General features: G+C 36.5%; 1 pseudogene; it reads right to left on the reverse strand.

The window, feature by feature from the left end:
- Positions 1-2,084: 2,084 nt before the first annotated feature.
- Positions 2,085-6,690, reverse strand: LOC113902118 (annotated as a pseudogene).
- Between the last annotated feature and the right edge of the window lie 3,845 nt (positions 6,691-10,535).

The following is a 10,535-nucleotide window of genomic DNA, read 5'->3' on the forward strand; positions in this document are numbered from 1 at the left end:
AGTTACAATAATAAAAGGTACCATTGTGTATTGGAATACTTTTCAACTACCACACATATGTCCAACTTGTGGAGAAACTCTTTTTTTACGAGTCTTAGTGGGAGGCAAGGAGGTTAGATCTCTCTCCTTAGCCCCTTGCTGGCAACAATGGCTTGAGCTCTTGGCAGGGATTCACTGGATACTTCTATCCAGAACTTTGATACTGAGCAAACACCTCCTGAGAAGTCAGAGTGCTTGAAGAGACAGGCACTGATCCCTGCATAACCACCATTAAGGCAGAGCAGAAAACTGTTCATTGCCAAAGTGGTGATACAGGAAATGTGACCTGAATGCAGAGTAGATTCCAAAAAAATCTTTGGTGGAGTGGATGGGTAAACAAATACTCTTCCCTTAGTTTGTGCACTTTCTGCTGGACTTCTGCCTGCTAAGTCTGGACTTGTCTTAAAAAATAGTCCATTCTTCTGGTGTCAAAGATCACAGGTGATCTTCTCAAACTGGTAACAATTATTTTTGTTTCCCTTTAATGTGTTTCAAAGCATTATTCACTTTCTTAAAGACTTCTTACAGAGTTACATTTTGCTTTTTTGACATCACTCACTACCAAGACAGAGCCAACTTCATGTAGACCTTCACTTCAGCAGCATTCACTCTCTCCTCCATATGATATTTGGAATTCCTATTTTTATTCTTAACACTTATTTTGTAGAAGACACTTGTTTTTCCTGGATAAGCCTTAATAGTGGTTGATGAATTTTATTACTAATTTCAAAGAACCAACTTTTGGCTTTGCCAATCCTTTTCATTTGTCTGTTTTCCATTCAATTCATTTATTTCCTTTATAATCATGGGAGATTTTGTGTTTTTCTAAACTCATTAGAGCTGAATGTGCTTTTCTAAAGTATGCACTTAAAGCTACACATTTTCCTTCATATAAAAATTTGTTGCATCTCTCAAGTTTTGATAGTTACTGTTTCATTATCTTCTGGTGCTAAGAAGTTTGTATATTTTCATTATACAGGGCTGTCCAATATATATTGTACAAAGATGGTAGTATATAATCAGTACTGCCCAGTATGTTAGTCACTAGCCATATGCGGTTATTGAACACTTGAATGAATATGTCCAGTGCAACTTAGAAATTGAATTCTCATTGTATTTTATTTATGTAATTCCAAAGGTAACACCCACCTCATCGGACAGCTTGGCCTAAGAGAGATATTGGCATTAGATGGCAGAGGATGGTTATATAACAAAAGTTTTATTTATTTATTTTTTAAAAATATAAATTTATTTATTTTAATTGGAGGCTAATTACAAAAGTTTTAAAACACACATTCTTTCATAAGGGTTGTGGGTTTAAAAGCTGTTGTAAATAACTGAGTAGAGAGGCAAATCTTTACGATCCAAAAGAGGGCAAATCACACAAGTGATGTCCTAACAACCAACTGTGAATGAGTATATAATAAACAATGGGAAGATTATGCATCAGTTATACTTCTAACATACTTTTCAATTTTTATAAAGATCCTAAATATTCATCCAAAGTAGCGGAGATGAAGTGAAATGTGCAGTACATGTGGAGATGTGATGATGGAAGTATTCAGTCTCTTCTGTACCCAACATCCCCTTCCTTATTATTGAATAACCCTTGTATTACAGGAGTTGTACAATATTTCCAGTTGGAATGCCATAGCCACCCTTGTAATAGCTTTGGCCAGTGAGAATAAGTATGATTCACTCTCTGTGATCAATGAAACAAGCAATTTCTCACTGACCCCTTTTTTGTCTTCTTCTCTACAATGAGGAAGAGTAGACTGAAACTCCATCAGGAATCTCCTATAGACATACCTTGGAGATAATGTGGCTTTGGTTTCAGACCACCACAATAAAGCATGTATCACAATAAAGTGAGTCACATAAAAGTTTTCCCCAGTCCATACAAAAGTTATGTTTATACTATTCTGTAGTGTACTAGTGTACAATACTATTCAAGTGTACAATAATAGTATTATGTCTAAAATACAAAGTGCATACCTTAATGGAAAAAAAAAAAAACTTTACTTTTTATTTTTAGCTAAAAAATGCTAACCATCAACTGAGCCTTCACTGAGTTCTATCTCTGTTGGTGGAGGGTTCTCTCTTGATATTGATGAGTGCTGACTGAGCATAGAGGAGGATACTGATACAATTTCTTAAAATAAGACAACAATGAATTTTGCCACACTGATTGATTAATTTCTTTTATGAAAAATTTCTCTGCAACATGCAATGCTGCTGTTTGATAGCATTTTAGCCACAGTAGAACCTTCAACATTGGAAATTCTGTTCAAACTCATTGATGCTTTGCCAACTAAGTTCAAGAAATATTCTAAATTGCTGGTTGTCGTTTCAATGATCTTCTCAGGATTTTCACCTGGGTACATTCCATCTCAAGAAACTGCTTTCTTTGCTTATTTATAAGAAGCAACTCCTCATCTGCAAAAGTTTTACCATGAGACTGGAGCATTTCAGTCACATTTTTAGGCTCCACTTCTAATTCTGGTTTTCGCAATTTTCACCACATCTGTAATTACTTCCTCCACTGAAATCTTGGACTCCTCAAAATAATCCATGAAAGCTGGAATCAACTTTTTCTGAACTCTTGTTAAGGTTGACATTTTGATCTCTTCCCATGAATCACGAACGTTTTTAATGGCATCTAGAATGTTGAATCCTTTCCAGAAGATGTTCAATTTATTTTTGCCCAGATTCATCAGAGAAACCACCATTAGTGGCAGTTATAGCCTTAGGAAAAGTATTTCTTAGGTAAGATGACTTGAAATCTGAAATTACTCCTTGATTCATGGTTTGCAGAACAGATGCTGTGTTCAGTTCAGTTTAGTTCAGTCACTTAGTTGTGTCCGACTCTTTGTGACCCCATGAACCGCAACACACCAGGCCTCCCTGTCCCTCACCAACTCCCGGAGTCCACCCAAACCCATGTCCATTGAGTTGGTGATGCCATCCAACCATGTCATCCTCTGTCGTCCCCTTCTCCTCCTGCCCTCAATCTTTCTCAGCATCAGGGTATTTTCAAATGAGTCAGCTCTTCGCATCAGATGGCCAAAGTACTGGAGTTTCAGCTTCAACATCAGTCATTCCAATGAACAACCAGGACTGATCTCCTTTAGGATGGACTGGTTGGATCTCCTTGCAGTCCAAGGGACTCTCAAGATTCTTCTCCAACACCACAGTTCAAAAGCATAAATTCTTCAGTGCTCAGATTTCTTTATAGTCCAACTCTCACATCCACACATGACCACTGGAAAAACCATAGCCTTGACTAGATGGACCTTTGTTGGCAAAGTAATGTTGTGTTAGCAGGCATGAAAACAATATTAATCTTATACATCTCAATCAGACTCTTGGGTGACCAGGTGCATTTTTGATGAGCAGTAATGTTTTGAAAGGAATATTTTTCTGAGCAATGGATATCAACAGAGGCGTTAATGGGTATCAACAGTGGCCTTAAAATATTCAGTAAACCATGTTCTAAACAGATGTGCTGTTTGTTATCCAGGCTTCATTGCTCCATTTACAGACCATAGACAGAGCACACTTAGCATAATTCTTAAAGACCCTAGGATTTGGGGAATGGTAAATAAGCTTTGGCTTCAACTTACGAGTCACCAGCTGCATTAGTCCCTAGCAGGAGAGTAAGCCTGTCTTTTCAAACTTTGAAGGTAGGCATTGACTCCTCCTCTTTAGCTATGAAAGTCCTAGATGGCATCTTCTTCCAATATATGGCTGCTTTGTCTACACTGTAAATCTGTACTTCTATGATATGGGTATAGCATTTTTCCTCAAATCTCATGAGGCAACCTCTGCTAGCTCATTCAAACTTTTCTTCTGCAGCTTTTGCCGATCTACCAGCCTTCACAGAATTGCAGAGAGTTACTTTGTTCTGGATTAGGCTTTGGCTTAAGGGAATGTTGTGGATGGTTTGATCTTCTATCCAACCACTAAAAGTCTGAATCAGTTACAAGGCTCTTTAATTTCTGATAATTCATGTGTTCACTGGAATAGCACCTTTAATTTCCTTCAAGAACTTTGCCTTTTCATTCACAATTTGGCTATTTGGTGCAAGTCAGTTTTTGTCCTATCTTGGCTTCTGACATGCCTTCCTAGCTAAGCTTAATCATTTCTAACTTTTGATTTAATATGTTCCCTTCACTTGAACACTTACAGGTCATTAGAGGGTTAGTAATTGGTCTAATTTCAACATGCTGTTTCTCAGGACATAGGGAGGTCTAAGGGAGGGAGAGAGACCAGGGAACAGCCAATCAGTAGAGCAGTCAGAACACACATAATATTTACTAAATTCAACACCTTAGGATTACTTTGTGGCACCCCAAAACAATTACAATAGTGATGTCAAATGTCACTGATCACAGATCACTGTAACAAGTATACTAATGATGAAAAATTTTGAAGTACTGCAAGAGTAACCAAAATGTCACACAGAGATAGGAAATGAGGACATGCTTTGGAAAAAAGGCTCTACTAGACTTTCTAGATGCAGGGTTGCCACAAATCTTCAATTTGTAAAAAAAAATGTAGCATCTATGAAGTGCAATAAAGTGAAGTACTGTAAAAGGAGGTCTGCCTGTATCTCTGATGTACTGAGAATGGAAGACAATCATTGCATGCATGCTCAGCTGTGTCCAGCTCTTTGAGATCCCATGGATTGTAGCCTGCTAGACTTCCCTGTCCATGGAATTTTCCAGGTAAATATACTGGAGTGGGTTGCCATTTCCTACTACAAAGACATTCATTGCTGCTGCTGCTGCTGCTGCCAAGTTGCTTCAGTCATGTCCGACTCTGTGCAACCCCATAGATGTCAGCCCACCAGGCTCCTCTGTCCATGGGATTTTCTAGGCAAAAGTACTGAAGTGGGGTGCCATTGCCTTCTCCGAAGACACTCATTACTAGTCTCTAATTAAAGCTGCCACAAGAAGACATGCACTGTCTTACTCCATATATGTTTTATCTAAAGGAAAAATAAGCTTCTAACTTGCTTACACCTTTTAAAAATGTTTAGTAAATATTTGAAATATCTATTTCAAGATACAATTTGGAAGTGTTGGTAGTAACACAACCTAAAATATGGCTGAACAAAAGTGATGAGGAGATATTACATGAGTTTCATATGGTTCAATATAGAGTGGGTATTAAAATAATACTAATAAACATTTGACCTAATGAGGTAGATGAACCTAGAGCCTATTAAATGGAGTGCAATAGGTGAGAAAGAGCAAGACAAATGTATATTAATGCATGCATATGGAATCTAGTAAGATGGTACTGATGGATCTATTTGCAGGGCAGCAGGGGAGACACAGACATAGAGAACAGACTTGTGGACACAGTGGGGGAAGGAGAGGGTGGCATGGATTGAGAGAACAGTACAGAAACATCCACATTACCATATGTAAAACAGATAGAAAGTGGGATATGCTGTGTGACACAGGGAGCTCAACTCATTTCTCTGTGACAACCTAGTGGGGTAGGATATGGTGGGAGGTGGAAGGGAGGTTCAGGAGGGAGGGGATATATGTATACTTGTGACTGATTCATGTTGATGTATGGCAGAAGCCAACACAGTATTGTAAAGCAATTATCCTCCAATTTGAAAAAAAGGAAAAAAAAAAAAAAAACATTACTTGATGTATTTTTGAGAATAGACTACACACTTATTGAGACTGTAAAACCAAAGAAAATGGTAGGGAATGTTTAGGATATTCCCTATGATGACTCCTTCTTGCTGTTGTTAGCAAAGTTCATGAAGAAAAATATGAATTAAGGACAAAGTTATCACAGCTGTAAGCAAGAATCAAAGGAAATCCCATTACGGTAGGTAGTGGGGGTGCTCTCTGCCTGTGCAGACATCACCAAGAGGACCATGATTCAGAGCCATGCACAGGGGAAAAGCCAACTGTCACTGCTCTGCAGCCCAAATGGAAATTCTTAAAGCAGTGATTGCAGGCAGGTAATCTTAGCAGGAGTGTCACTGCTGTATCCACCAGACTTGCTTTGCTTTATTTTTTGTTTTATTGTTAGCTTTATTCTTATATATTTCTTTTTTAAATTTTATTTAGTTATTTTAATTGGAATTCTCCAACTATTTTACAATATTGTGAAGCTTTTTGCCATATATTAGTATGAATTGGCCAGTCCTGAATACCCCCCTCCCCTTCCACCAGACTTTTTAAAACATCTTCCACTGGTCATCCCTGACATATATTGACATTAAGTGCACTGATGATGACCATATAAAACATGTCATCTTCTTAATTATACTTTTCTTTGGTTGCGTGGTAACTGCCAATTTCAGGCTTGGGAAGACAAATGGAACACAGTAGGTAAAACACAAGAATCTTTTTGTGCTTGAAAATTATATCCAGACAATTTCTTGGTGATAATGAGTCATCCAAGGAACTTCGCAGAAGTAAACAAATAGGTAACTTCCCAGGGATTTGAAAGTGTTAACTACATTAACAATGGAAACCTGGGTAGCCATACATACACTCGCACACGTGACTATACAGCTCTTTGAAAAATCCTACATACCACCCACCCCCAGCTATACTAGCCTGTGTTCTGTGAAACCTCTTTTTCCTCAGTGCTCACCTCAGAATGAGTCACAGACATGATGAAGAAACACTTGAATTACGGAGAGACACAGGGACGCAGGAGAACCAGAAAGTGGAGGCCTCATTTCACTGCCAGGATCAGTAGTGTCAGGGAGTGCTCAGGACTAAGTTTTGATAACTGTTCTGAGCCAGTGCCTAGTGTGTGTTTTCTCTTCTTTTCTGATTGGGAAGGGTGTGTCTCTGTGTGTGTGTGTGTCTGTGTGTACATGTAGCAGAGCAAGAGATTCGTCTCTACATTCTCTACTATGCTATATTGGGTGTGATGGGGCCCAGTATATTGTGCTGCATATTATATATTCCTTCTCCTCAGAAAAAAAAAAAATCCAGAATGCCAATTTACTTTTCTCACTGGTGGAATGTAGTTATCATCTAAGAACTTCTGTTTTAGTGTAACAATGAATGAACTCTTCAGCTAAGAGTCACCAGGATATTGAAGGGATGTGGGTTTGAAAAGAGGGAAGATGTGAAACAGAATTTGGGGATAATGAGAGAACAGACTAATTCATCTGTTCCTATTATTTTTATTTAATATTATTTATTAAACACTACATGTATGTAGTAGGAATATCAGGCAGGACTACAAACCATCTAAGTCATGAATTCAAATTGAAACCAAATATTAAATTTGTATGTTTTATACCTGCCATCATTCTAGAGTAAACAGAGAGCTGAATTAAACTCTTATGGCTTTACCAGGGAGAAAGAGGCAAACTTATCACTTATTGCTAATTGTCCATCTTCTATATGTACCATCTTCAAACATTATAAAAGGTGATAATTGCTGGATAGTCACTGCTACTGCTGAAGAGCAAAGCTACCATGCAGCTCTCTTAAAAGCTTGCTTTGCCTCATGATCTGGCCTTTCCAAGTCCAAATAACTTTGCTTAGAGTAATAAAATAACAATGAATATTGGTTTATGTATTTACTCCCAAAATAAAAGTAGATATGGAAGGTTCTTGTGGCATAATCACAATCCTCTATTCAAGCATTTATTATGTCCCATAAAATGCAGTAGCAGCAACTATACTTATTGATTGAAACTGTTATATAAGCTGCCTTTACTAAATCAGTGAGAAGTAGCTTTATTGAAATTTAATTTAGGAATAATAAAAGCTTTCAGTGAAAACAACCGTTTATCTACTTTCCCTCTCCCATTTTGCCTTGTTTGGTAGGGAGCTTTTACCTTTTACATTCAAAATTACAAAAAGTTCTAACTTGCATATTGCTCATCAATTCTCATATCAAAATTAGCTTCATATTGTTGAAATTAAAAGAATATATTTAAGTTCTCCTATAAGGAAAAAAATAAAAAGTTTTCTTTAGTCAGAGTAAAGCAGAATTGTACTTTTTAAGAAAGACATGTTAGCCCATTCTGATTACAGCATTTAACTAGATTGAAGATATTTTTTAAAAATAACAAGAACCGAATTTTTAGTATTTTTATTGAATGAGTAAGTGAATGTCACTATATAGCAATCTTGATTACTGTACTTGATAAGTTGCTAAAACATAAACAGGAAAACAGACCAATGAAACAGTACAAGGAAAAAAACTCATATATTGCATATACATTTTGGTCATATATATTTTTAATCATGTGACCAAAAATTCAAAATTTTTTTTTTTAATTTTTTATTCCTTTATTTATCATGTGTTCCCCATCCTGGATCCTCCTCCCTCCTCCCTCCCCATACCATCCCTCTGGGTCGTCCCAGTGCACCAGCCCCAAGCATCCAGCATCGTGCATTGAACCTGGAGTGGCATCTCGTTTCATACATGACATTTCACATGTTTCAATGCCATTCTCTACTTTTATTTAATAAAGGTATAATAAAAGAATGCTGCTCAGACATTCAGTCATGTTTGACTCTTTGAAACTGCATAATCTATAGACCACCAGGCTCCTCTTTTCATGGGATTCTCCCAGCAAGAATATCAGAGTGAGGTGCATTTTCCTCCCCCAGGGAATCTTTCTGACCCAGGAATAAAACCTGCATCTCTTACTACTTCTGTATTGGCAGGCGGATTCTTTACCACCAGTGCCACCTTTCTAATATAAACAGGAGCTCTGAAAATAATCCTCAAAAATCAGGTTTTGAAAAATATCCTAAAATTATTGAACATATTTTTAAATAGCTCTCCAAAGCAGAGGTCTACATCTCCATGTACTTAGTTGAAAATGTTTTCTAAATAGATGATTGAAAATTTAAAAAAAAGATCAAAATGTGATTTAATTTTACTGACACTAGCTAATAAGGCTATAAGAATATCTGACTCTCTGCATTGTATGAATGAAGTAGTATCTATAAATAGCAGGATATTTTTGCCTAAAAACTCCTTTAAGTGAGCAACAGGGAATTAAATTAATATCTGAGATGGTATTCATTAGCAATAATTGTTTTAATTATCATTGCTTCTTATTACTTAAAATTTAAGATGACTGAAAATGAATGAGATCATCAAATCAAATATGTTCCAGATTTTGATAGTATTTCTTGACTTATTAGATAAATATTATGCATGAAAGCATACATCATGAGCAGAGTAAGGCTAAGTCAAATGCTTACATATTATTTTAGTGAAGAGGAGAGAGAAAAGCAGACTTAGTAATAACTCAGTTAGGCTGATGGTAACTGAATGAATCTTAGGTATCTGTAGTATAGAAGATACTCCTTAGAATTCAAAGTTTTGTAAATAAGAAAATAAACTGAGGCTCAAGTTTAAAGTTGACAACATTGCATTTTGTCATTAAAATAAGCTAAATGGTATTTTTATACATATATACACAAAAGGCAACATGTTAAAATACAGGACACTTCTGAAAACATATACCTTTACTTAATAAAACTTCTATCCTGTTTGCTTTTCTCTCTGTGGTTATGTAAAATCATACAGTCAGGTGTTGTTCAAAAGATTAGCACCGAGATCCACTGGTAGAGTGGATAGAATTTAGGAAAGAGTCAGAAGACCAAATTTTAATTAAGACTATAATGATATCCTTGTTGGTGCAGTTACATAAAGCCATCATTTTCTTTTATTGTTAGAGAAAAAAAAAAACAATAAGAAAAATAAAATCTTCCTTATTCAAAAATATGTGTGAAATAAAATGTCCTTGTGAAAGCATATTATGAATAACATAATATAAAATATAACTTATTAATTTTCCCTAAATAGTATTTATAAAGAATGACTGCTAAACTAGAAAAACCTCTCTAGGGTTAAAGTTTCATAGAGTGCTGCATTTGACTTGGAAAGACCTACAAGACCTTTTAGAACTAACATCCCCAAAAGATGTCCTTATCATTATAGGGGACTGAAATGCAAAAGTAGGTAGTCAAGAAACACCTGGAGTAACAGGCAAATTTGGCCTTGGAATACAGAATGAAGCAGGGCAAAGACTAATTGAGTTTTGCCAAGAAAATGCACTGGTCATAACAAACACCCTCTTCCAACAACACAAGAGAAGACTCTACACATGGACATCACCAGATAGTCAACACCGAAATCAGATTGATTATATTCTTTACAGCCAAAGATGGAGAAGCTCTATACTGTCAGCAAAAACAAGACCAGGAGTTGACTGTGGCTCAGATCAGGAACTCCTTATTACCAAATTTGGACTTAAATTGAAGAAAGTAGGGAAAACCACTAGACCATTCAGGTATGACCTAAATCAAATCCCTTATGATTATACAGTGGAAGTGAGAAATAGATTTAAGGGCCTAGATCTGATAGAGTGCCTGATGAACTATGGACTGAGGTTCATGACATTGTACAGGAGACAGGGATCAAGACCATCCCCATGGAAAAGAAATGCAAAAAAGCAAAATGGCTGTCTGGGG

This window comes from Bos indicus x Bos taurus, chromosome 12 (genome assembly GCF_003369695.1).
Source record: "Bos indicus x Bos taurus breed Angus x Brahman F1 hybrid chromosome 12, Bos_hybrid_MaternalHap_v2.0, whole genome shotgun sequence".
Lineage (NCBI taxonomy): Eukaryota > Metazoa > Chordata > Mammalia > Artiodactyla > Bovidae > Bos > Bos indicus x Bos taurus.